The following is a 23,683-nucleotide window of genomic DNA, read 5'->3' as shown; positions in this document are numbered from 1 at the left end:
TTGGATCTCTCTCTCTCTCTCTGGTTCTCTTTCTGGTTCTCTCTCTCTCTCTCTGGTCTCTCTCTCTCTCTCTCTGGTTCTCTCTGTCTGGTTCTCTCTCTCTCTCTCTGGTTATATTTTCTCTCCTCTACTAATCTGCATTTCTGAGCAGATCATTGTATCACCTGGGGCGTGAGAGAGGAGCCAATTTCCAGATGGCGTTTCCAATGCGTGACATATCCTCAATTTGAGATGTACAGTAACACACTGTCAATTCCACTTCTTCTACACAGTCTCTATCAGTCCTAGGAAGGAGGATGATATGTAGAAACACACACACACACGCACGCATGCACACACACACACACACACACACACACACACACACACACACACACACACACACACACACACACACAGAACGTGTCCAGTGGTGTGAATATGTATGGTAACAGTCCAAAGTTTGGACAGACCTACTCATTCAAGGGTTTTTCTTTATTTTTGACAATTTTCTACATTGTATAATAATAGTGAAGACGTCAAAACAATGAAATAACACATATGGAATCATGTTAGTAACCAAGAAAGTGTTACAGTTTTTTTCGATTGCTAAACGACAGTGAACACAACTGGAGTCACATGTGCAAAACTCTAACTACAGTCTGCACAGCAGCAGTTCATGTGGACCAAACTCTAGTTCGTTTTTCATTGCTTGAACACAGTTTTCAAAACTCTACACACTTATCCCATGACTTTAACCACAACCTGCACAACACTGTGGATTTACAGCACTTTGTTCAAATGCTAACACACTGCTGTCAAAACTGTGAACCACACAGTCAAAACGGAATAGATTTCAGCCTTGTGCCTTTCAAACACTGCTGATTGCAATTTCAGCTGAAAGGCTAAGCAGGTGTCTTGTTTTAGACTTGTTAGTGAACACACACACATATTACAGTATATATAGGTAGAGCTCAGAAAGACTCATTTTGGAAATGGAACAAGGAAGATGGGTTCGTGGAGGGAGAAGGGTGGCAGGGAGAGGGCGGATGCGTGGAGGAAGACAAAGAAGACAAAGAGCTGTTATTTCAGATGAAATAAGGGCTACACTTATAGACCAGGTTGTGAACCATGGTCTCTCATTGAGAGAGGCAGGGTTGAGGGTGCAACCCAATCTGCAAAGATCCACAGTGGCATCTGTAATGCGAATTTTCCATCATGCAAACAGGTGACAGTTACATCCTTACAGTAAATGAAAACATTACAGGAATCTATTTTGTATTGCAATTATATAATATTTACACAGATATATATTACAGTAAGTTTGACTGTAAAATATATTTTTACAACAGGACCCAAAGGCTGCCCCCAACAGGGGGAAGAGGAAAAATATTTTCAGATGCGCAGGAAAATGCTATTGTTGACATGGTTGTTGTCAACAATACAATAAAACTGCGGGAGATTCAAGATAGAGTGCTGGCTGATAATGATATATTTGAAAATGTTAATTCTGTCACCACAACAACTATTGCTCGAGTCCTAAAGAAACACCAAGTTACAATGAAACAGTTATACACTGTACCACTCGAGAGAAACAGTGAACGGGTAAAAGAGCAAAGATACCAATATGTCCAGGTAAGATGTCTGAGGTTACGTACACAGCTATACAAAATATTTACAGTAAAAAAAAAAACACTAGCATTTCTACAGTAAAACTGTGCACTTACTGTTTTTCAGAGAGTAATGGAGGTGGAAGCACTGGAAAGACCACAGTCATTTGTATTTATCGATGAAGCTGGATTTAACCTTGCCAAAACACGGCGCAGAGGAAGGAATGTTATAGGTCAAAGGGCCACTGTGGAGGTTCCAGGCCAAAGGGGGAAATATCACCATGTGTGCTGCAATGGCCAATGATGGTTTGCTTCTCAACACACCACTCATTGGCCCATACAACACAGAAAGGCTTATAGCTTTCCTAGAACAGCTCTATGCTCAGCTAGTGTCAGCAGAACAGGGGAGCCAGTAAGAAACCCCCAAGTTTTTGTCATAGTTTGCGATAACGTTGCTTTTCACCACTCTGCAGCTGTCACAGATTGGTTTATAGCACATCACAGATTTATGGTTTTGTACCTGCCTGCATATTCACCCTTCCTCAACCCAATAGAGGAGTTTTTCTCTGCCTGGAGGTGGAAAGTGTTTGGTCACCACCCACATGACCAAATGTCTCTTTTGGAAGCCATGCGTGCCGGATGTGAGGACACGATTCCAGAGGACTGCCAGGGATGGATAAGGCACTCCAGAAGGTTCTTCCCCAGGTGCATGGCAAGAGAAAACATTAGATGTGATGTTGAAGAAAACCTGTGGCCTGATGCTAGAGAGATGCAGGATTAGCCCCTCAATTATTTGTTCGAATTACAGTATGTACTTTTAGTTTCTACCTTTTTTTTCTCATTACTGTAATTCCGTAAATTACTACAGACTATTGAAGCAAACGGCTAATTTTCATTTACCTTAAAGAATTGTTATGTTCTAAAAAAAAATATAAATCATGTGAAATAATGTCACTCTTTTCTTTGAAGAAAATATTACTTTGTATGAAGTCACTGAAATTGTTCAAACTGTAAAGATGAAAAGTTTGTATTTTCTGTATTGGTGTTTGATGCTAGTGTTTTTACTCTCAGTGTGTTCTGAGTGACAGTGTGTGTTATCTCAGTGAGGGTTGTGCATAGTGTTTGGCTGCACTGAGCGTGTTTTGAGCCATGTGTTAAGAGTTGTGTTGCTTGGAATGAGTTTTGCAGGTGATGTGAACTGTTTAGCTCAGGTGACTGTTGGTAGTGCAGACTGTAGTTAGAGTTTTGCACATGTGACTCCAGTTGTGCCCACTGTCGTTTAGCAATCGAAAAAAACTGTAAAACAAATCAAAATATATTTGAGATTCTTCAGAGTTGCCACCCTTTACCTTGATGACAGTTTTGCACATTCTTGGCATTCTCTCAACCAGCTTCATGAGGTACCTGGAATGCCTTTCAATTAACAGGTGTGCCTTGTTAAAAGTTCATGTGTGGAATTACTTTCATTCTTAATGCGTTTCAGCCAATCAGTTGTGTTGTGAGAAGGTAGGGGTGGTATACAGAAGATAGCCCTATTTGGTGAAAGACCAAGTCCATATTATGGCAGGAACAGCTCAAATAAGCAAACATATTCCATCATTATTTTAAGACATGAAGGTCAGTCAATGCAGAAAATGTCAAGAACTTTGAAAGTTTCTTCAAGTGCAGTTGCTAAAACCATCAAGCGCTATGATGAAACTGCCTCTCATGAGGACCGCCACACGAAAGGAAGACCCAGACGTACCTCTACTGCAGAGGATAAGTTCATTAGAGTTACCAGCCTCAGATTGCAGCTCAAATAAATGCTTCACAGAGTTCAAGTAACAGACACATCTCAACATCAACTGTTCAGAGGAGACTGCGTGAATCAGACCGTCATGGTTGAATTGATTAAAGAAACCACTACTAAAGGACACCAATAAGAAGAGACTTGCTTGGGCCAAGAAACACGAGCAATGGACATTAGACAGGTGGAAATCTGTCCTTTGGTCTGATGAGTCCAAATCTGATATTTTTGGTTCCAACCACCGTGTGTTTTTGCGACACAGAGTAGGTGAACGGACGATTTCTCCTGAACTAGGGAATAGGGTGCCATTAGGTGTCTAAAGTAGTGCACTATATAGGGAATAGGGTGCCATTAGGTGTCTAAAGTAGTGCACTATGTAGGGAATCGGGTGCCATTAGGTGTTTAAAGTAGTGCACTATGTAGGGAATCGAGTGCCATTAGGTGTCTAAAGTAGTGCACTATGTAGGGAATAGGGTGCCATTAGGTGTCTAAAGTAGTGCACTATATAGGGAATAGGGTGCCATTAGGTGTCTAAAGTAGTGCACTATATAGGGAATAGGGTGCCATTAGGTGTCTAAAGTAGTGCACTATGTAGGGAATCGGGTGCCATTAGGTGTCTAAAGTAGTGCACTATGTAGGGAATAGGGTGCCATTAGGTGTCTAAAGTAGTGCACTATGTAGGGAATAGGGTGCCATTAGGTGTCTAAAGTAGTGCACTATGTAGGGAATCGGGTGCCATTAGGTGTCTAAAGTAGTGCAATGTAGGGTAGGGTGCCACTATGCACTATATAGGGAATAGGGTGCCATTAGGTGTCTAAAGTAGTGCACTATATAGGGAATAGGGTGCCATTAGGTGTCTAAAGTAGTGCACTATATAGGGAATAGGGTGCCATTAGGTGTCTAAAGTAGTGCACTATATAGGGAAAAGGGTGACATTAGGTGTCTAAAGTAGTGCACTATGTAGGGAATAGGGTGCCATTTGGGACTCAAGGTAGATATCGAGTTAAGGTGGCTCTAAGTTCTCTCATGACTCCCCTTCATAGCATGCTGAACGCTGCCCTCCCCTCCATCTTAGGCAGATGATGTGGTGGAGCCCGAGTGGCTAATAAGTTTTCACATTTCTTGTCTTCTAGATTATCGTGTTCTTCCCTAAAGAGGAGGAACAGTTTACATTATATCAATTTGTGGGATGGAAATATACTATTAGATTTAGCATTTTCAACAGTACTCGTAATTATCACAAGTAACATCACTCGGTTGGTAGATCATGGCGCTTGCAACGTCAGGGTTGTGGGTTCAATTCCCGGGGACCACCCATGTGTAAAATGTAAGTCATTAACTGTCATTGTGGGTAAAGCGTCTGCTAAATGGCATAAAAAGTCACCACATAGTTACCACATAGTCAACATAGTTACCACATAGTTACCACATAGTTACTACATAGTTTACAGTTAACATAGTTACTACATAGTTACCTCACAGTTAACATAGTTACCACATAGTCAACATAGTTACCACATAGTTACCTCATAGTTAACATAGTTACCACATAGTTACTACATAGTTACCTCACAGTTAACATAGTTACCACATAGTTAACATAGTTACCACATAGTTAACATAGTTACCACATAGTTACCTCACAGTTAACATAGTTACCACATAGTTAACAGTTAACATAGTTACCACATAGTTAACATAGTTACCACATAGTTACCTCACAGTTAACATAGTTACCACATAGTTAACATAGTTACCACATAGTTACCACATAGTTACCTCACAGTTAACATAGTTACCACATAGTTACCTCACAGTTAACATAGTTACCACATAGTTAACATAGCTACCACATAGTTACCACATAGTTAACACATAGTCAACATAGTTACCACATAGTTAACATAGTTATCACATAGTTATCACATAGTTACCACATAGTTAACATGGTTATCACATAGTTATCACATAGTTACCACATAGTTAACATAGTTATCACATAGTTATCACATAGTTACCACATAGTTAACATAGTTACCAAATAGTTAACATAGTTACCACATAGTTACCACATAGTTAACACATAGTTACCACATAGTTAACACATAGTCAACATAGTTACCACATAGTTAACATAGTTATCACATAGTTATCACATAGTTATCACATAGTTATCACATAGTCAACATAGTTACCACATAGTTACCACATAGTTAACATAGTTATCACATAGTCAACATAGTTACCACATAGTTAACATAGTTATCACAGGCCAATGGTGACATCATTTAGGACCTTTAAGGTTACAGTGACACATCCATAACCTGACTGGACACCAGATTGCATACCAGAGAGAATACTATAGACATCAAGAAAGCCAGTCAGTTGATTATTGACAAGTTTTTCCAACACTTTTGATAAACGGGGCAAAATAGAAATTGGCCTATAACAGTTAGGATCAGCTTGATCATCCCCTTTAAATAAATTATGCACCGTGGCTGCCTTCCAAGCAGTGGGAACCTCCCAGAGAGGAGAAACAGGTTTAAAAGGTCAGAGATAGGCTTGGTGATGATAGGGGCAGAAACCTTAAAGAAGAAAGGGTCTAAACCATCTGACCCAGATGGTTTTTTGGGCTCAAGTTTAAGGAGCTCCTTTACCACCTCGGATTCAGTGACTGCCTGCAGGGAGAAACTTTGTAGCGGGGCAGGGGAAAAAGAGGAAGAAGCATCGGAGATCAAATCAAATCAAATTTTAGATATAGATCGTCACATTAGAAGGGGTGGGAGATGAGGAAATGTTGGACGGGCAAGGAGGCGTGGCTGAGTCAAATAGGAATCCTGACTTAAAGACGTGGTGATTAAAGAGCTCAGCCATGTGCTTCTTGTCAGTAAACAACCACGTCATGAACATTATGGGGGCAATGCCACTGAAAATATCAAAAAAGGAGGTCCAAGCATTAAACTGTGAATTATCTTTTTGTTGCTGGGTGTTATCGTCCACCATCAGCACCAGCCTATTTGTCCTGCTAGGTGACCTAAACTAGGACATGCTTAAACCACCTGAAGCAGTACTAAAGCATGCGTAAACCACCTGAAGCAGTCCTAAAGCAATGGGACTCCCTAAATCTTTCTCAGATTATTACCAATTCCACAAACACCCAGAAAAGGCTACTCTTCTTGATGTAATCCTCACAAATAATCCTGATAGGATAACAGTTAGGATCAGCTTGATCACCCTCTTTAAATAAAGAGAGGAGTCACAAAAAGCAGAAATAGAGATAAAATGTATCACTAACATTTGCTGATCTTCATCAGATGACACTCATAGGACTTCATGTTACACAATACATGTATGTTTTGTTTGATACATTTCATATTTATATCAAATAAATCTGAGTTTACATTGGCGCGTTACGTTCAGTAGTTCTAAAACATGCGGTGATATTGCAGAGAGCCACGTCAATTTACAGAAATACTCATAATAAACATTGATAAAGATACGACTATTATACGTGGAACTTTAGATAAACTTCTCCTTAATGCAAACGCTGTGTCAGATTTCAAAAAAACTTTACGGAGAAGCGCAGGATATTCAAAAATATATTATATTTTGCCTTTTTTTTTGAAGAAGAAGAAATATTTAACTTTCACACATTGACAAGTCCAATATAGCAAATGAAAGATAAACATCTTGTTAATCTACCCATCATGTCCGATTTTTTAAATGTTTTACAGCGAAAACACAACATATATTTATGTTAGACACCACCAAATCCCAAAAAACACACAGCCATTTTTGCCAGCCAAAGATAGTCACAAAAGCAGAATTAGAGATAAAATGAATCACTAACCTTTGATAATCTTCATCCGATGACACTCATATGACATCATGTTACACAATACATTTATGTTTTGTTTGATAGTATGCATATTTATATCCACAAATCTCATTGACGCCATGTTCAGAAATGCCTCCAAAATATCCAGAGTAATTACAGAGAGCTACGCCAGATAACAGAAATACTCATCATAAACTTTGACAAAAGATACAAGTTTTACATATAATTAAAGATACACTGGTTCTTAATGCAACCGCTGTGTCAGATTTTTAAAAACGTTATGAAAAAAGCCTACCATGCAATAATCTGAGACGGCGCTCAGAGGTAAACAACATTTCTCCGCCATGTTGGAGTCAACAGAAATACGAAATGACATCATAAATATTCCCTTAACTTTGATGGTCTTTCATCAGAATGCAGTGCAAGGAGTACTAGTTCCACAATAAATCGTTGTTTTGTTCCATAATGTCCATTACTAGGGACCAATTAGCTGCTTTTGCTAGCACGTTTAGCTCACATGTCCAAAAGCTGGCGCTGGTCCAGGCGAACTCGGACGAAAACTTCAAAAAGTTATATTCCAGGTCGAATAAACTGGTCAAACTAAGTAGGGAATAAATCTTCAGGATGTTATTTTCATATATATCCAATAACGTTCCAACCGGAGCATTCGTTTTTGTCTGCAGAGTCATGGAACGCAGGCGATATCAGCAGTAATTTGCGCAACCAGGAACTGGCATTCTGACAGTCCACTGACTCATTCCCCTCCCATCCGGTCATACATCACACAAGAGGCTTCATTCCACGTTCTACTGACTGTTGACATCTAGTGGAAGGCGTATGAAGTGCGAACAGATCCATATCTTGTTTGGATGTGGATAGGCGATGACTTAAAATTCGACCAGCCCTAGAATTTCCACTTCCTGTTTGGAAGTTTGCCTGCCCTATGAGTTTTGTTACACTCACAGACATAATTCAAACAGTTTTAGAAACTTCAGAGTGTTTTCTATCCAATAGTAATAATAATATGCATATATTAGCATCTAGGACAGAGTAGGATGCAGTTCACTATGGGCACACAATTCATCCAAAATGAAAATGCTGCCCCCTATCCCTAACAGGTTTGTTCCAACCAGACAATTCCTTTGTCTGTACAAATGAAGTGGAACGTAGCTACCTTTCACGCGAGCGCGCCAGACCGAGGCTGTGGCACTCTGCCAGACCGAGGTTGTGGCACTCTGCCAGACCACTCACTCATAGAGCCCTTATGAGCCCCTCCTTTAGAGTAGAATCCTCAAAACAGGTTCTAAATACTGTTGACATCTAGTAGAAGCCTTGGGACGTGAAACATAACTAATATCACCCTGTATCTTCAATGGGGGCTGAGTTGAAAAACTACAAATCCCACTTCCTGGTTGGATTTTTTATCAGGTTTTTGCCTGCCATATGAGTTCTGTTATACTCACAGACATCATTCAAACAGTTTTAGAAACTTCAGAGTGTTTTCTATCTAAATGTACTAATTATATGCATATTCTAGCTTTTACAGCTGAGTAGCAGGCAGCTTAATTTGGGGACGTTTTTCATCCAAACTACTCAATACTGCCCCCTACCCCAAGAAGTTAAACACGTCTCAGTAATGACCAACACATCTGGATTGGAGCTCTAAACCCACACTTTCAATTGATACTTTTTAGACAATAAGCTTCTAGTGTTAACATGCACAAAACCCAGGCTTTTACGAGAGCAGAAATCAGTGAAACAGATATCAGACCACAAGTCAGAATTGGGACTAGCAACAGTAGATGAGTCAGGGTGTACATGCACATTTCCAGATATCATCAGCAGTAAAACAATCAGGGCACGGCAGAGGACAGGGATATGCATCAGATAACAACAAGATCATATTGCACAGCAATTTCATCAAGTAACACGAATACAAAGCCGGTGAGAGGTGGTTAAAATAGGATGGGAGGCCAAGAGTCTGTGTAACCAATAGAGAGTCAGAGTCCTGAGTGTGGGAACAAACATAGCCTGTCACACGGGTTGGGTAAACAAGCAAGTTCATAGTCAACAAAGCACACAGAAGTCATGAGGCAAATAGCATAAAGCACAATAAAAAAATAACGACTTGGGGCTAGCCATTGTAAGGTCAAAGAGTCACTCGCCCCAACAAGATAACTTGAGAGAGTAGCTCTCTAGGAGTCCAGTAGGCTATACAAGTCTGAGATCAAATAAATAGTAGGCCTATACTAGTTAATTAAAGCATTTCTGAGTAAGCTCAGATAATAAGCTTCACGAGATAATGAGCTTACCCTAAAAATTCAGATCAGTCCAAAGTCTGCAGTGTTTGTGAGTGCGTGTGTGCTGGAGGCGGGTGAAAGCTCGGGACAGAGGGGGGAGTGTGGCGGGGGGAGACAGGCCATGACAAACGGTGGAAATCCAAGTAGCCGCAACAGGCAATGGGAGTAGGTGTCACACCCGCTTTATTTCCAGCGAATGGTCCTTTACGAAGTCCAAACAAAGTTGTCCTGTGGCTGTTGTTGTATTTCGAAGATTTGCAAGACGGATATCTTCTGACGTGATCAAAGCAAGAATCTTGTTTCTTATTGAGGTCATTTACAATTGAAGTGTCCTAGATGCATATCAATTAAAAAGAGAGATGCGCCCCACAGGTGGTTCAATCCCCGTCCACACCTTAGAGCCTGAGTGGAAACGATTACTATGAGGTCTCTCCAGTTTCCTCCTAGCCTGGTTTCAGTTCTATTTGTCAAATCAAATCGAATTGTATTTGTCACATGCGCCAAATACAACAGGTGTAGACCTTACCGTGAAATGCTTACTTACAAGCCCTTAAACAACAATGCAGTTTTAAGAAAAATAAGAGTTAAGAACATTTTTACTAAATAAACTAAAGTAAAAAGAGTAACACAATAAAATGACAATAATGAGGCTATATACAGCTGGTATATAGTACTGAATCAATGCTCGTGGGTACAAGTTAGTCAAGGTAATTGAGGTAATATGTACATGTAGGTAGGGGTAAAGTGCTGTCTTGACAACTCCTAGGATCATTGTCACTTCATTGGTTTGAGAATGACCGTATGAGTTGGCAAGACAGCACAAACAGATCTGGGCTCAGGCTACTTTCTCCAGAACTCCACCTTGGAGACACGACACCATGTTGTACTGAGAGAGACTGGAGACCCGGCTAAGGGTTAAATAAAATGCATTCCTTCCAGGGAGTGACTGAGTTAGATAAATTAAGTATGCATTCCTTTTCATGAAGGTTGGCGAGCATAGAAATAGAATGAATAGAACTGGCTTTCATTCTAATTCTGTGTTTGTGACGTTCTATTCATTCATTCTAATTCTGTTTGTGACCGTTCTATTCATTCTACTTCTGTTTGTGACCGTTCTATTCATTCTAATTCTGTTTGTGACCGTTCTATTCATTCTAATTCTGTTTGCGACCGTTCTATTCATTCTAATTCTGTTTGCGACCGTTCTATTCATTCTAATTCTATGTTTGCGACCGTTCTATTCATTCTAATTCTATGTTCGTGAGTGTTCTATTCATTCTAATTCTGTGTTTGTGAGTGGGTCCAGGTGCCTATTGGTGGCACAAGCCCAGCTGGAGGACGTGAGGGAGTGACTCCCAGTGCTGTCACACACACACACAAGGGCACACATCCACACAGGCTGATGTGCTAACAGAGCCAGTGAGCTGAAAGAGACCGGCATCGATGCCAACCACCTCCCAGGGTTCAACAGTAACACTCGCTCTGCTCCTCTCCAGCTGCAGGTCTGCTAGCTACTCTACAACTGCCTTCCCTTTATCTATTCCCTTTATCTATTCCCTTTATCTACTCCCTTTATTATTCCCTTTATCTACACCCTTTATCTATTCCCTTTATCTACACCCTTTATCTATTCCCTTTATCTACTCCCTTTATCTATTCCCTTTATCTACACCCTTTATCGGCAGTGTAGCCTAGTGGTTAGAGCGTTGGGCTAGTAACCGGAAGGTTGTAAGTTCAAATCCCGAGCTGAAAAGGTACAAATCTGTCGTTCTGCCCCTGAACAGGCAGTTAACCCACTGTTCCTAGGCCGTCATTGAAAATAAGAATTTGTTCTTAACTGACTTGCCTGGTTAAATAAAGGTTAAATAAAAAATCTATTCCCTTTATATTCCCTTTATCTACCCTTTATCTATTCCCTTTATCTTTTACCCTTTATCTATTCCCTTTATCTATTTTATCTACACCTTTTATCTACACCCTTTATCTACACCCTTTATCTATTCCTTTATCTTATCTACACCTTTATCTACAACCACCCTTTATCTACACCCTTTATCTACTCCCTTTATCTACACCCTTTATCTATTCCCTTTATCTATTCCCTTTATCTATTCCCTTTATCTACACCCTTTATCTATTCCCTTTATCTATTCCCTTTATCTATTCCCTTTATCTACACCTTTTATCTACACCCTTTATCTATTCTCTTTATCTACACCCTTTATCTACACCCTTTATCTACACCCTTTATCTATTCTCTTTATCTACACCCTTTATCTATTCCCTTTATCTATTCCCTTTATCTACACCCTTTATATATCATTCCCTTTTTATCCCTTTATTCCCTTTATCTTTATCTACATCCTTTATCTATTCCCTTTATCTATTCCCTTTTTATCTACACCCTTTATCTATTCTTTATCTATTCCCTTTATCTATTCCCTTTATCTACATCCTTTATCTATTCCCTTTATCTACACCCTTTATCTATTCCCTTTATCTACACCCTTTCTCTATTCCCTTTATCTATTCCCTTTATCTACACCCTTTATCTATTCCCTTTATCTATTCCCTTTATCTACACCCTTTATCTATTCCTTTATCTACACCCTTTATCTATTCCCTTTATCTATTCCCTTTATCTATTCCCTTTATCTACACCTTTTATCTACACCCTTTATCTATTCCCTTTATCTATTCCCTTTATCTATTCCCTTTATCTATTCCCTTTATTTATTCCCTTTATTTATTCACTTTATCTACACCCCTTTATCTATTCCCTTTTATCTATTCCCTTTATCTACACCCTTTATCTACACCCTTTATCTATTCCCTTTATCTACACCCTTTATCTATTCCTTTATTATTCTTTATTACACCCTTTATCTACACCCTTTATCTATTCTCTTTATCTACACCCTTTATATATTCCCTTTATCTATTCCCTTTATCTACACCCTTTATCTATTCCCTTTATCTATTCCCTTTATCTATTCCCTTTATCTACACCCTTTATCTATTCCCTTTATCTACACCTTTATCTATTCCTTTATCTACACCCATTATCTATTCCCTTTATCTATTCCCTTTATCTACACCCTTTATCTATTCCCTTTATCTACACCCTTTATCTATTCCCTTTATCTATTCCTTTATCTATTTCCTTTATCTATTCCCTTTATCTATTCCCTTTATCTACACCTTTTATCTACACCCTTTATCTACACCCTTTATCTATTCCCTTTATCAATTCCCTTTATCTACACTCTATCTACACCCTTTATCTATTCCCTTTATCTATTCCCTTTATCTACACTCTATTTACACCCTTTATCTATTCCCTTTATCTATTCCCTTTATCTACACCCTTTATCTATTCCCTTTATCTACACCCTTTATCTATTCCCTTTATCTACACCCTTTATCTATTCCCTTTATCTATTCCCTTTATCTATTCCCTATATCTACACCCTTTATCTATTCCCTTTATCTACACCCTTTATCTATTCCCTTTATCTACACCCTTATCTATTCCCTTTTCTATTCTATTCCCTTTATCTATTCCCTTTATCTATTCCCTTTATCTACACCCTTTATCTATTCCCTTTATCTACACCCTTTATCTATTCCCTTTATCGTGCACTTTTTTGGACCTGGGCTTGAGATTTCCACATTCTCAGATTGTTGAGCACCCGGCCGCTAGTCATTCCATTATTTGTAGAAAACGAGTTATTCCTACAGTTGTTGGATCTTAATTTGATCACCCTGTTGTAGGATAACCTGTTTACAGTTGAAGTCGGGGGTTTACATACACCTTAGCCAAATACATTTAAACTCAGTTTTTCACAATTCCTGACATTTAATCCATATAAAGTCCCTGTCTCAGGTCAGATAGGATTACCGCTTTATTTTTAGAATGTGAAATGTCAGAATAATAGCAGAGAGAATGATTTATTTCAGCTTCACATTCCCAGTGGGTCAGAAGTTTACATACACTCAATTAGTATTTGGTAGCATTGCCTTTAAATTGTTTAACTTGGGCCAAACGTTTTGGGTAGCCTTCCACAAGCTTCCCACAATAAGTTGGATGAATTTTGGCCCATTCCTCCTGACAGAGCTGGTGTAACTGAGTCAGGTTTGTAGGCCTCCTTGCTCGCACACGCTTTTTCAGTTCTGCCCACACATTTTCTATAGGATTGAGGTCAGGGCTTTGTGATGGCCACTCTAATACCTTGACTTTGTTGTCCTTAAGCCATTTTGCCACAACTTTGGAAGTATGCTTGGGGTCATTGTTCATTTGGAAGACCCATTTGCGACCAAGCTTTAACTTCCTGACTGATTTCTTGAGATGGTGCTTCAATATATCCACATAATTTTCCACCCTCATGATGCCATCTATTTTGTGAAGTGCACCAGTCCCTCCTGCAGCAAAGCCCCCCCCCACAACATGATGCTGCCACCCCGTGCTTCACTGTTGAGATGGTGTTCTTCAGCTTACAACCCTTCCCTATTTCCTCCAAGCATAACAATGGTTATTATGGCCAAACAGTTCTATTTTTGTTTCATCAGACCAGAGGACATTTCTCCAAAAGTATGATCTTTGTCCCCATGTGCACTTGCAAACCGTAGTCTGGCTTTTTATGGCGGTTTTGGAGGAGTGGCTTCTTCCTTGCTGAGCCACCTTTAAGGTTATGTTGATGTAGGACTCATTTTACTGTGGATATAGATACTTTTGTACCTGTTTCTTCCAGTATCTTCAAAAGGTCCTTTGCTGTTGTTCTGGGATTTATTTGCACTTTTCGCACCAAAGTACTTTCATCTCTAGGAGACAGAACGCGTCTCCTTCCTGAGCGGTATGACGGCTGCGTGGTCCCATGGTGTTTATACTTGTGTGCTATTGTTTGTACAGATGAGCGCGGTACCTTCAGGCGTTTGGAAATTGCTCCCAAGGATGAACCAGACTTGTGGAGGTCTACAAATGTTCTTGGCTGATTTATTTTGATTTTCCCCCATGATGTCAAGCAAAGAGGCACTGAGTTTGAAGGTAGGCCTTGAAATACATCCACAGGTACACCTCCAATTGACTCAAATGATGTCCATTAGCCTATCAGAAGCTTCTAAATCCATGCCATCATTTTCTGGAATTTTCCAAGCTGTTTAAAGGCACAGTCAACTTAGTGTATGTAAACTTCTGACCCACTGGAATTGTGATACAGTGAATTATAAGTGAAATAATCTGTCTGTAAACAATTGTTGGAAAAATAACTTGTGTCATGCACAAAGTAGATGTCATAACGGACTTGCCAAAACTATAGTTTGTTAACAAGAAATGTGTGGAGTGGTTGAAAAAACAGTGTTAATGACTCCAACCTAAGGTGTATGTAAACTTCCAACTTCAACTGTATATACCAGGTGGTGTCAGAGGAAGGCCCAAGAAATTGTCAAAGACTCCAGTCACCCAAGTCAGACTGTTCTCTCTGCTACAGCACGGCAAGCGGTACCAGAGCGCCAAGTCTAGGTCCAAAAGGCTCCTTAACAGCTTCTACCCAAAAGCCATAAGACTGCTGAATAACTACTCAAATGGCCACCCGGGCTATTTACATTGACATATAACTAACTATCTAACTATAACTGTGCCTATAACTATATATAACTACAAGCTATAACTATATATCTAACTATAACTATGTCTATAACTGTCTATAACCATAATATATAACTATCTATCTATCTAACTATAACTATGTCTATTACTGTCTATAACTATAATCTATAACTATCTAACTAACTATAACTATGTCTATTACTGTCTATAACTATAATCTATAACTATCTAACTAACTATAACTATGTCTATTACTGTCTATAACTATAATCTATAACTATCTAACTAACTATAACTATCTAACTATAACTATAACTATATCTAACTAACTAACTATGACTATGTCTTTAACTATCTATAACTATAATCTAAAACTATCTAACTAACTATAACTATGTCTATTACTGTCTATAACTATAATCTATAACTATCTATCTATCTAACTATAACTATGTCTATTACTGTCTATAACTATAATCTATAACTATCTAACTAACTATAACTATGTCTATTACTGTCTATAACTATAATCTATAACTATCTAACTAACTATAACTATGTCTATTACTGTCTATAACTATAATCTATAACTATCTAACTAACTATAACTATGTCTATTACTGTCTATAACTATAATCTAAAACTATCTAACTAACTATAACTATGTCTATTACTGTCTATAACTATAATCTATAACTATCTAACTAACTATAACTATGTCTATTACTGTCTATAACTATAATCTATAACTATCTAACTAACTATAACTATGTCTGTTACTATCTATAACTATAATCTAAAACTAACTATTACTATAATCTATAACTATCTAACTAACTATAACTATGTCTATTACTATCTATAACTATAATCTAAAACTAACTATAACTATGTCTATTACTATCTATAACTATAATCTAAAACTAACTATAACTATAATCTATAACTATCTAACTAACTATAACTATGTCTATTACTATCTATAACTATAATCTAAAACTAACTATAACTATAATCTATAACTATCTAACTAACTATAACTATGTCTATTACTGTCTATAACTATAATCTATAACTATCTATAACTATTACTATGTATATTACTGTCTATAACTATAATCTATAACTATCTAACTAACTATAACTATGTCTATTACTATCTATAACTATAATCTATAACTATAACTATCTGTAACTATAATATATCTATAACTAACTATAACTATCTATAACTATAATCTATAACTAACTATAACTATCTATAACTATAATCTATAATAACTATGTCTATAACTATCTAACTAACTATAACTATGTCTATTACTGTCTATAACTATAATCTATAACTAACTATAACTATGTCTATAGCTATCTATAACTATAATCTATAACTATCTATAACTATAATCTATAACTAACTATAACTATGTCTATAACTATCTATAATCTATAACTATCTAACTAACTCTAACTATGTCTATTACTATCTATAACTATAATCTAAAACGATCTATAACTATAATCTAAAACTATCTATCTAACTATAACTATGTCTATTACTATCTATAACTATAATCTAAAACGATCTATAACTATAATCTAAAACTATCTATCTAACTATAACTATGTCTATTACTATCTACAACTAACTATAACTATGTCTATAACTAACTATAACTATGATTTTAGGAGTATGTTATTGTATGTGTATAATGTACATTAGATAAACACATTTGTGCAGATCCTTACTTTAGGACTGTAGTGCCAGTGTAGTTTCTCTAGGCTTCCGTTCTCCTCCCATCCACTCCCCACCATGTGTATATATATGTTTATGCGTGGCTGCAATTCGTGTCTGTCTATGGGGCTTAACCCATTGTGGTCTGAGTCAGCTATTCTGTAGTGTGTGTAGTGTTACTGCGTGCTCAGTGTCTGGTCTATAGACTCCAGGTATACTATGACTTGAGGCTTACGAGTGGGTATGTAACGGAGACATGTTATCTTCCACGGATAATCCCATCCTCTAGGGCTGCTTGCGGCTTCAGGGGCAGAGGTCTGAATCAGATGTGCTAGAAAAGAGACATACTGGACAAAAACATTAGGAACACCTGCTCTTTCCATGACACAGACTGACCAGGTGAATCCAGGTGAAAGATATGGTCCCTTATTGATGTCACTTGTTAAATCCACTTCAATCAGTGTAGATAAAGGGGAGGAGACGGGTTAAAGAAGGATTTTTAAGCCTTGAGGCAATTGATACATGGATTGTGTACGTGTGCCATTCAGAGGGTGAATGGGCAAGACAACAGATGTAAGTCCCTTTGAACAGGGTATGGTAGTAAGTACCAGGCGCACTGGTTTGAATGTGTCAAGAACTGCAACGCTGCTGGGTTTTTCACGCTCAACAGTTTCCCCGTGTGTATCAAGAATGGTCCACCACCCAAAGGACATCCAGCCAACTTGACACAACTGTGGGAAGCAATGGAGTCAACATGGATATGGAGCATTAAAGGTCGCCATAACACCACTCAACAAACATACTATCATTTAGAGAGCATCATGGGGGTTTTCTACATTTTAGAAACCGTGATGCACTGGAAATGATAGTATTGAGTATTGAGTGGTGTTATGGCGACCTCTACTGGTTAGAAAGGAGTACTGGTTATTTGTGAACCAATAACCTGATGACGGTGAACATTTAGTGGTGAATGTTCGGCTATACTATTAAAAAAAAAAAAACACACATCAAATCAACCTGACTGCTGTTAAGAATATCTGTCATTATTTAACAACAACAAAATACCTGATTTATCACAAATTAACACGAAATAAATTAACATCAGTGAAGAAGAAGCATTAAATATTTTCCAAATAGAGGTTCTAGTCACAGAGAGGTTTCACCTGTTAGACTTCATTATGATAGACAGATCATACCCCTAGTCACCTCTCCATGCACCATTCACCATTCTTGGTGTCATTTCTTTCAAAACTCTAGACACAAAACTCACAACCAATGCAAATTTTTCAAAACTCTTAACACTTTTTCCAATTGCTCGACTACAATACACAAAAAAAGCTAAGATCATTTGTTCATTGAACTAAAATAACCTGCTCAAAATGACACAACTTAACATCAAAGTTTTACCATTTCAAAATGCAATTCACACATTACATCTGAGATGACTGTCTATTCATTTCATTACAATGATCTCACTACCAATGGATACAACTGATCAAAACGATAAGTAACTGTTGCGTTACTCTTAATGCATAGTTTATTGGAAACTGACAAACAATATTCCATGTTTAGTTCATAAACGTTTCAGGATAACGAGATCCATTGACACCAATTACCGTGGAACCAACCAATTGGACAACATTATCTATGGATGTAATGTTTCATCATCATTCTTTATCAGACCCTGTTTCTATGGTCCCATGTACCACTTTTCCAGACCATGTTTTCAGATTTGACATTCCTGTGCATTCGCCGGCCACTTTATTAGGTACACCTATCTAGTACTGGGTAGGACCCCCTTTTGCCTCCACAACAGCCTGAATTATTCACGGTGTTGTACGTTAAGAGATGCCCAACTGCACACCACTGTTTTAAACAGCTGTTATTTGAGCATTTGTGGCCTTTCTGTTATCCTGAATGAGTCTGGACCTTCTCCTCTGACCTCTCTCATTAACAAGGTGTTTCTGCCCACAGAACTGCCACTCACTGAATGTGTTTTGTTTATCGTACCATTCTCTGTAAACTCTAGAGACTGTAGTGTGTCTCTGTAAACTCTAGAGACTGTAGTGTGTCTCTGTAAACTCTAGAGACTGTAGTGTGTCTCTGTAAACTCTAGAGACTGTAGTGTGTCTCTGTAAACTCTAGAGACTGTAGTGTGTCTCTGTAAACTCTAGAGACTGTAGTGTGTCTCTGTAAACTCTAGAGACTGTAGTGTGTCTCTGTAAACTCTAGAGACTGTAGTGTGTCTCTGTAAACTCTAGAGACTGTAGTGCGTCTCTGTAAACTCTAGAGACTGTAGTGTGTCTCTGTAAACTCTAGAGACTGTAGTGTGTCTCTGTAAACTCTAGAGACTGTAGTGTGTCTCTGTAAACTCTAGAGACTGTAGTGTGTCTCTGTAAACTCTAGAGACTGTAGTGTGTCTCTGTAAACTCTAGAGACTGTAGTGTGTCTCTGTAAACTCTAGAGACTGTAGTGTGTCTCTGTAAACTCTAGAGACTGTAGTGTGTCTCTGTAAACTCTAGAGACTGTAGTGTGTCTCTGTAAACTCTAGAGACTGTAGTGTGTCTCTGTAAACTCTAGAGACTGTAGTGTGTCTCTGTAAACTCTAGAGACTGTAGTGTGTCTCTGTAAACTCTAGAGACTGTAGTGTGTCTCTGTAAACTCTAGAGACTGTAGTGTGTCTCTGTAAACTCTAGAGACTGTAGTGTGTCTCTGTAAACTCTAGAGACTGTAGTGCGTCTCTGTAAACTCTAGAAACTGTAGTGTGTCTCTGTAAACTCTAGAGACTGTAGTGTGTCTCTGTAAACTCTAGAGACTGTAGTGTGTCTCTGTAAACTCTAGAGACTGTAGTGTGTCTCTGTAAACTCTAGAGACTGTAGTGTGTCTCTGTAAACTCTAGAGACTGTAGTGTGTCTCTGTAAACTCTAGAGACTGTAGTGTGTCTCTGTAAACTCTAGAGACTGTAGTGTGTCTCTGTAAACTCTAGAGACTGTAGTGTGTCTCTGTAAACTCTAGAGACTGTAGTGTGTCTCTGTAAACTCTAGAGACTGTAGTGTGTCTCTGTAAACTCTAGAGACTGTAGTGTGTCTCTGTAAACTCTAGAGACTGTAGTGTGTCTCTGTAAACTCTAGAGACTGTAGTGTGTCTCTGTAAACTCTAGAGACTGTAGTGTGTCTCTGTAAACTCTAGAGACTGTAGTGTGTCTCTGTAAACTCTAGAGACTGTAGTGTGTCTCTGTAAACTCTAGACTGACTGTAAACTCTAGAGACTGTAGTGTGTCTCTGTAAACTCTAGAGACTGTAGTGTGTCTCTGTAAACTCTAGAGACTGTAGTGTGTCTCTGTAAACTCTAGAGACTGTAGTGTGTCTCTGTAAACTCTAGAGACTGTAGTGTGTCTCTGTAAACTCTAGAGACTGTAGTGTGTCTCTGTAAACTCTAGAGACTGTAGTGTGTCTCTGTAAACTCTAGAGACTGTAGTGTGTCTCTGTAAACTCTAGAGACTGTAGTGTGTCTCTGTAAACTCTAGAGACTGTAGTGTGTCTCTGTAAACTCTAGAGACTGTAGTGTGTCTCTGTAAACTCTAGAGACTGTAGTGCGTCTCTGTAAACTCTAGAGACTGTAGTGCGTCTCTGTAAACTCTAGAGACTGTAGTGTGTCTCTGTAAACTCTAGAGACTGTAGTGTGTAAAAATCCCAGGAAGGCAGCTGTTTCTGAGATGCTGGAATCACCATGTGTGGCATCAACAATCATACCACGGTCAAAGTTGCTTAGATTACGCATCTTGCCCGTTCTAATGTTTGGTCGAACAACATCTAGCGCTCTCTACTCTTGAGTTGCAGGCAGCCACATGATTCGCTGTTCGAATGTAACCTTCCTTGATAGGCTAAATCAGGTCTGTAGAGCTGATGGTGTGACCTATGTCATTGTGTGGGATAATGTCAGGTTCCACCATGCTCAAATGGTGCAAGCATGGTTTCAGGCCCAACCACAATTTACCACCCTTGTACTTACCCCCATACTCTCCTTTCCTTAGCCCGATTGAGGAATTTTTCTCCACATAGAGATGGAAGGCATATGATAGGCGCTCTCACGAACAAGCCACCTTTCTCCAGGCCATGAATGACGCATGCAATGACATCACTGCAGACCAGTGTCAGGCCTGGATTCACTCGAAGATTCTTCCCAAGATGTTTGGCTAATGAAAACATCCATTGTGATGTGGATGAGAACCTATGGCCAAATCCACCAGACAGGTTTGATGGAAATATAGAAGTACAGTAATCAATCCTTTAGTTTTGCTTTTTACAGTAAGCCAGCTGAGGAACACTGCAGTGATGTTTTACAGTAAGCCAGCTGAGGAACACTGCAGTGATGTTTTACAGTAAGCCAGCTGAGGAACACTGCAGTGATGTTTTACAGTAAGCCAGCTGAGGAACACTGCAGTGATGTTTTACAGTAAGCCAGCTGAGGAACACCGCAGTTGATGTTTTACAGTAAGCCAGCTGAGGAACACAGCAGTTGATGTTTTACAGTAAGCCAGCTGAGGAACACCGCAGTTGATGTTTTACAGTAAGCCATCTGAGGAACACCGCAGTTGATGTTTTACAGTAAGCCAGCTGAGGAACACCGCAGTTGATGTTTTACAGTAAGCCAGCTGAGGAACACCACAGTTGATGTTTTAAAGTAAGCCAGCTGAGGAACACCGCAGTTGATGTTTTACAGTAAGCCAGCTGAGGAACACTGCAGTTGATGTTTTACAGTAAGCCAGCTGAGGAACACCGCAGTTGATGTTTTACAGTAAGCCAGCTGAGGAACACCGCAGTTGATGTTTTACAGTAAGCCATCTGAGGAACACAGCAGTTGATGTTTTACAGTAAGCCAGCTGAGGAACACAGCAGTTGATGTTTTACAGTAAGCCATCTGAGGAACACAGCAGTTGATGTTTTAAAGTAAGCCAGCTGAGGAACACAGCAGTTGATGTTTTACAGTAAGCCAGCTGAGGAACACTGCAGTTGATGTTTTACAGTAAGCCAGCTGAGGAACACCGCAGTTGATGTTTTACAGTAAGCCATCTGAGGAACACAGCAGTTGATGTTTTACAGTAAGCCAGCTGAGGAACACAGCAGTTGATGTTTTACAGTAAGCCAGCTGAGGAACACAGCAGTTGATGTTTTACAGTAAGCCATCTGAGGAACACAGCAGTTGATGTTTTACAGTAAGCCAGCTGAGGAACACAGCAGTTGATGTTTTACAGTAAGCCATCTGAGGAACACAGCAGTTGATGTTTTACAGTAAGCCAGCTGAGGAACACAGCAGTTGATGTTTTACAGTAAGCCATCTGAGGAACACAGCAGTTGATGTTTTACAGTAAGCCAGGTGAGGAACACAGCAGTTGATGTTTTACAGTAAGCCAGCTGAGGAACACAGCAGTTGATGTTTTACAGTAAGCCAGCTGAGGAACACAGCAGTTGATGTTTTACAGTAAGCCAGCTGAGGAACACAGCAGTTGATGTTTTACAGTAAGCCAGGTGAGGAACACAGCAGTTGATGTTTTACAGTAAGCCAGCTGAGGAACACAGCAGTTGATGTTTTACAGTAAGCCAGGTGAGGAACACAGCAGTTGATGTTTTACTGTAGTTTTTTCTTTTTTTGTTGTTTTATTTTTTCTTTGATTCAAAGAAACCTACGTTGTGATTTTATTGTATTTCATCAATAAATGTCATATTGTGTTCAATGATTCCACTGTGTCTGTAGTATTCTCTCTACCAGTCCTTTTACAGTAATGTATTTACATGTAGTACCATAATGAAACATGTATCACATATTTTGCACTACAATATTTAATGATTGTACAAACAACTACACAGTGAAACTATCAGTATCTTGTGTGTGGGTGATCTAAATGAATGTTCCTATGGTATTTCATGATAAATTAGTTTTTTGAACCGATGATTCTGCAAGTGCAAGGTTTCTTTAAAGATATGAATGCACAATGCTCTGTTTTGAACAATGGACAGCCTGTGTTACAAGTGATGACCGTTTTGAATTTTGTGTCTAGAGTTCTGAAAAAGGAGGTTCTGAAATTAGTGCCAAAGTGATTGTAAAAAACTGTGATCACCATGGTTTATATTCATATCTGGTAGTCTATTCTTCTATAATAATCCAATTACAATTTAAGGAAAGTGTATTTCACAAAGTCACATCAATATATTCTCATTACATTAATCTTCACTAAGATCTAGTGCTTAGATCGTTGGACCTGTAACCGAAAGGTTGTTAGATCGAATCCCTGAGCTGACAAGTTAAAAATCTGTCGTTCTGCCCCTGAACAAGGCAGTTAATCCCACTGTTCCTAGGCCGTCATTGTAAATAACTGACTTGCCTCGTAAAATAATGACATCAATATTTACTAGGGTACTACTCTACATTTTACTAGACCTAATTTCAGCAGTAGAGTAATGGAGTCTTGGAATGATTCATTATCCCACTCTATTACAGACACACCGGACAATTAATGAAAATGGAATCTCAGATAGACTGACAGCATTGTTGATCCAATCACTGTTACGCGTGAGACATAAAGCCCGCCTTTATTCTGTACACAACCAATCAGCATCGGGCATTGATGGCTAATTCATGAGATCACAAAGGGGAGTGACGCAGATATTATAGACGCCCCACATTTCTATTAAATCTACAGGAATTCAAATGTCTAATCTGTAAATGTCTAATTTCTTATTTTACGAGAATAAATAGTGATTTATAAAAGAGACACAGATTAATTTCGTCGCACTGCTCTGCTAACGCCGTTCATGTTGGAGGTTGCTGCT

At 38.7% G+C, this 23,683-nt stretch overlaps 1 protein-coding gene across 1 annotated transcript in view; it reads left to right on the top strand.

The window, feature by feature from the left end:
- Positions 1-23,501: 23,501 nt before the first annotated feature.
- Positions 23,502-23,683, top strand: part of LOC112241353 (GTP-binding protein Rheb-like) — a 41,193-nt gene continuing 41,011 nt past the window's right edge. Inside the window, exon 1 of the mRNA XM_042329170.1 lies at positions 23,502-23,683. This exon is cut by the window's right edge and continues 91 nt beyond it. The gene's annotated coding sequence lies outside the window, so the exon portion shown is untranslated.

This window comes from Oncorhynchus tshawytscha, linkage group LG10 (genome assembly GCF_018296145.1).
Source record: "Oncorhynchus tshawytscha isolate Ot180627B linkage group LG10, Otsh_v2.0, whole genome shotgun sequence".
Taxonomy (NCBI): domain Eukaryota; kingdom Metazoa; phylum Chordata; class Actinopteri; order Salmoniformes; family Salmonidae; genus Oncorhynchus; species Oncorhynchus tshawytscha.
The sequence above is the reverse complement of the archived record's forward strand: the minus strand, read 5'-3'. Positions and strand labels throughout refer to the sequence as shown.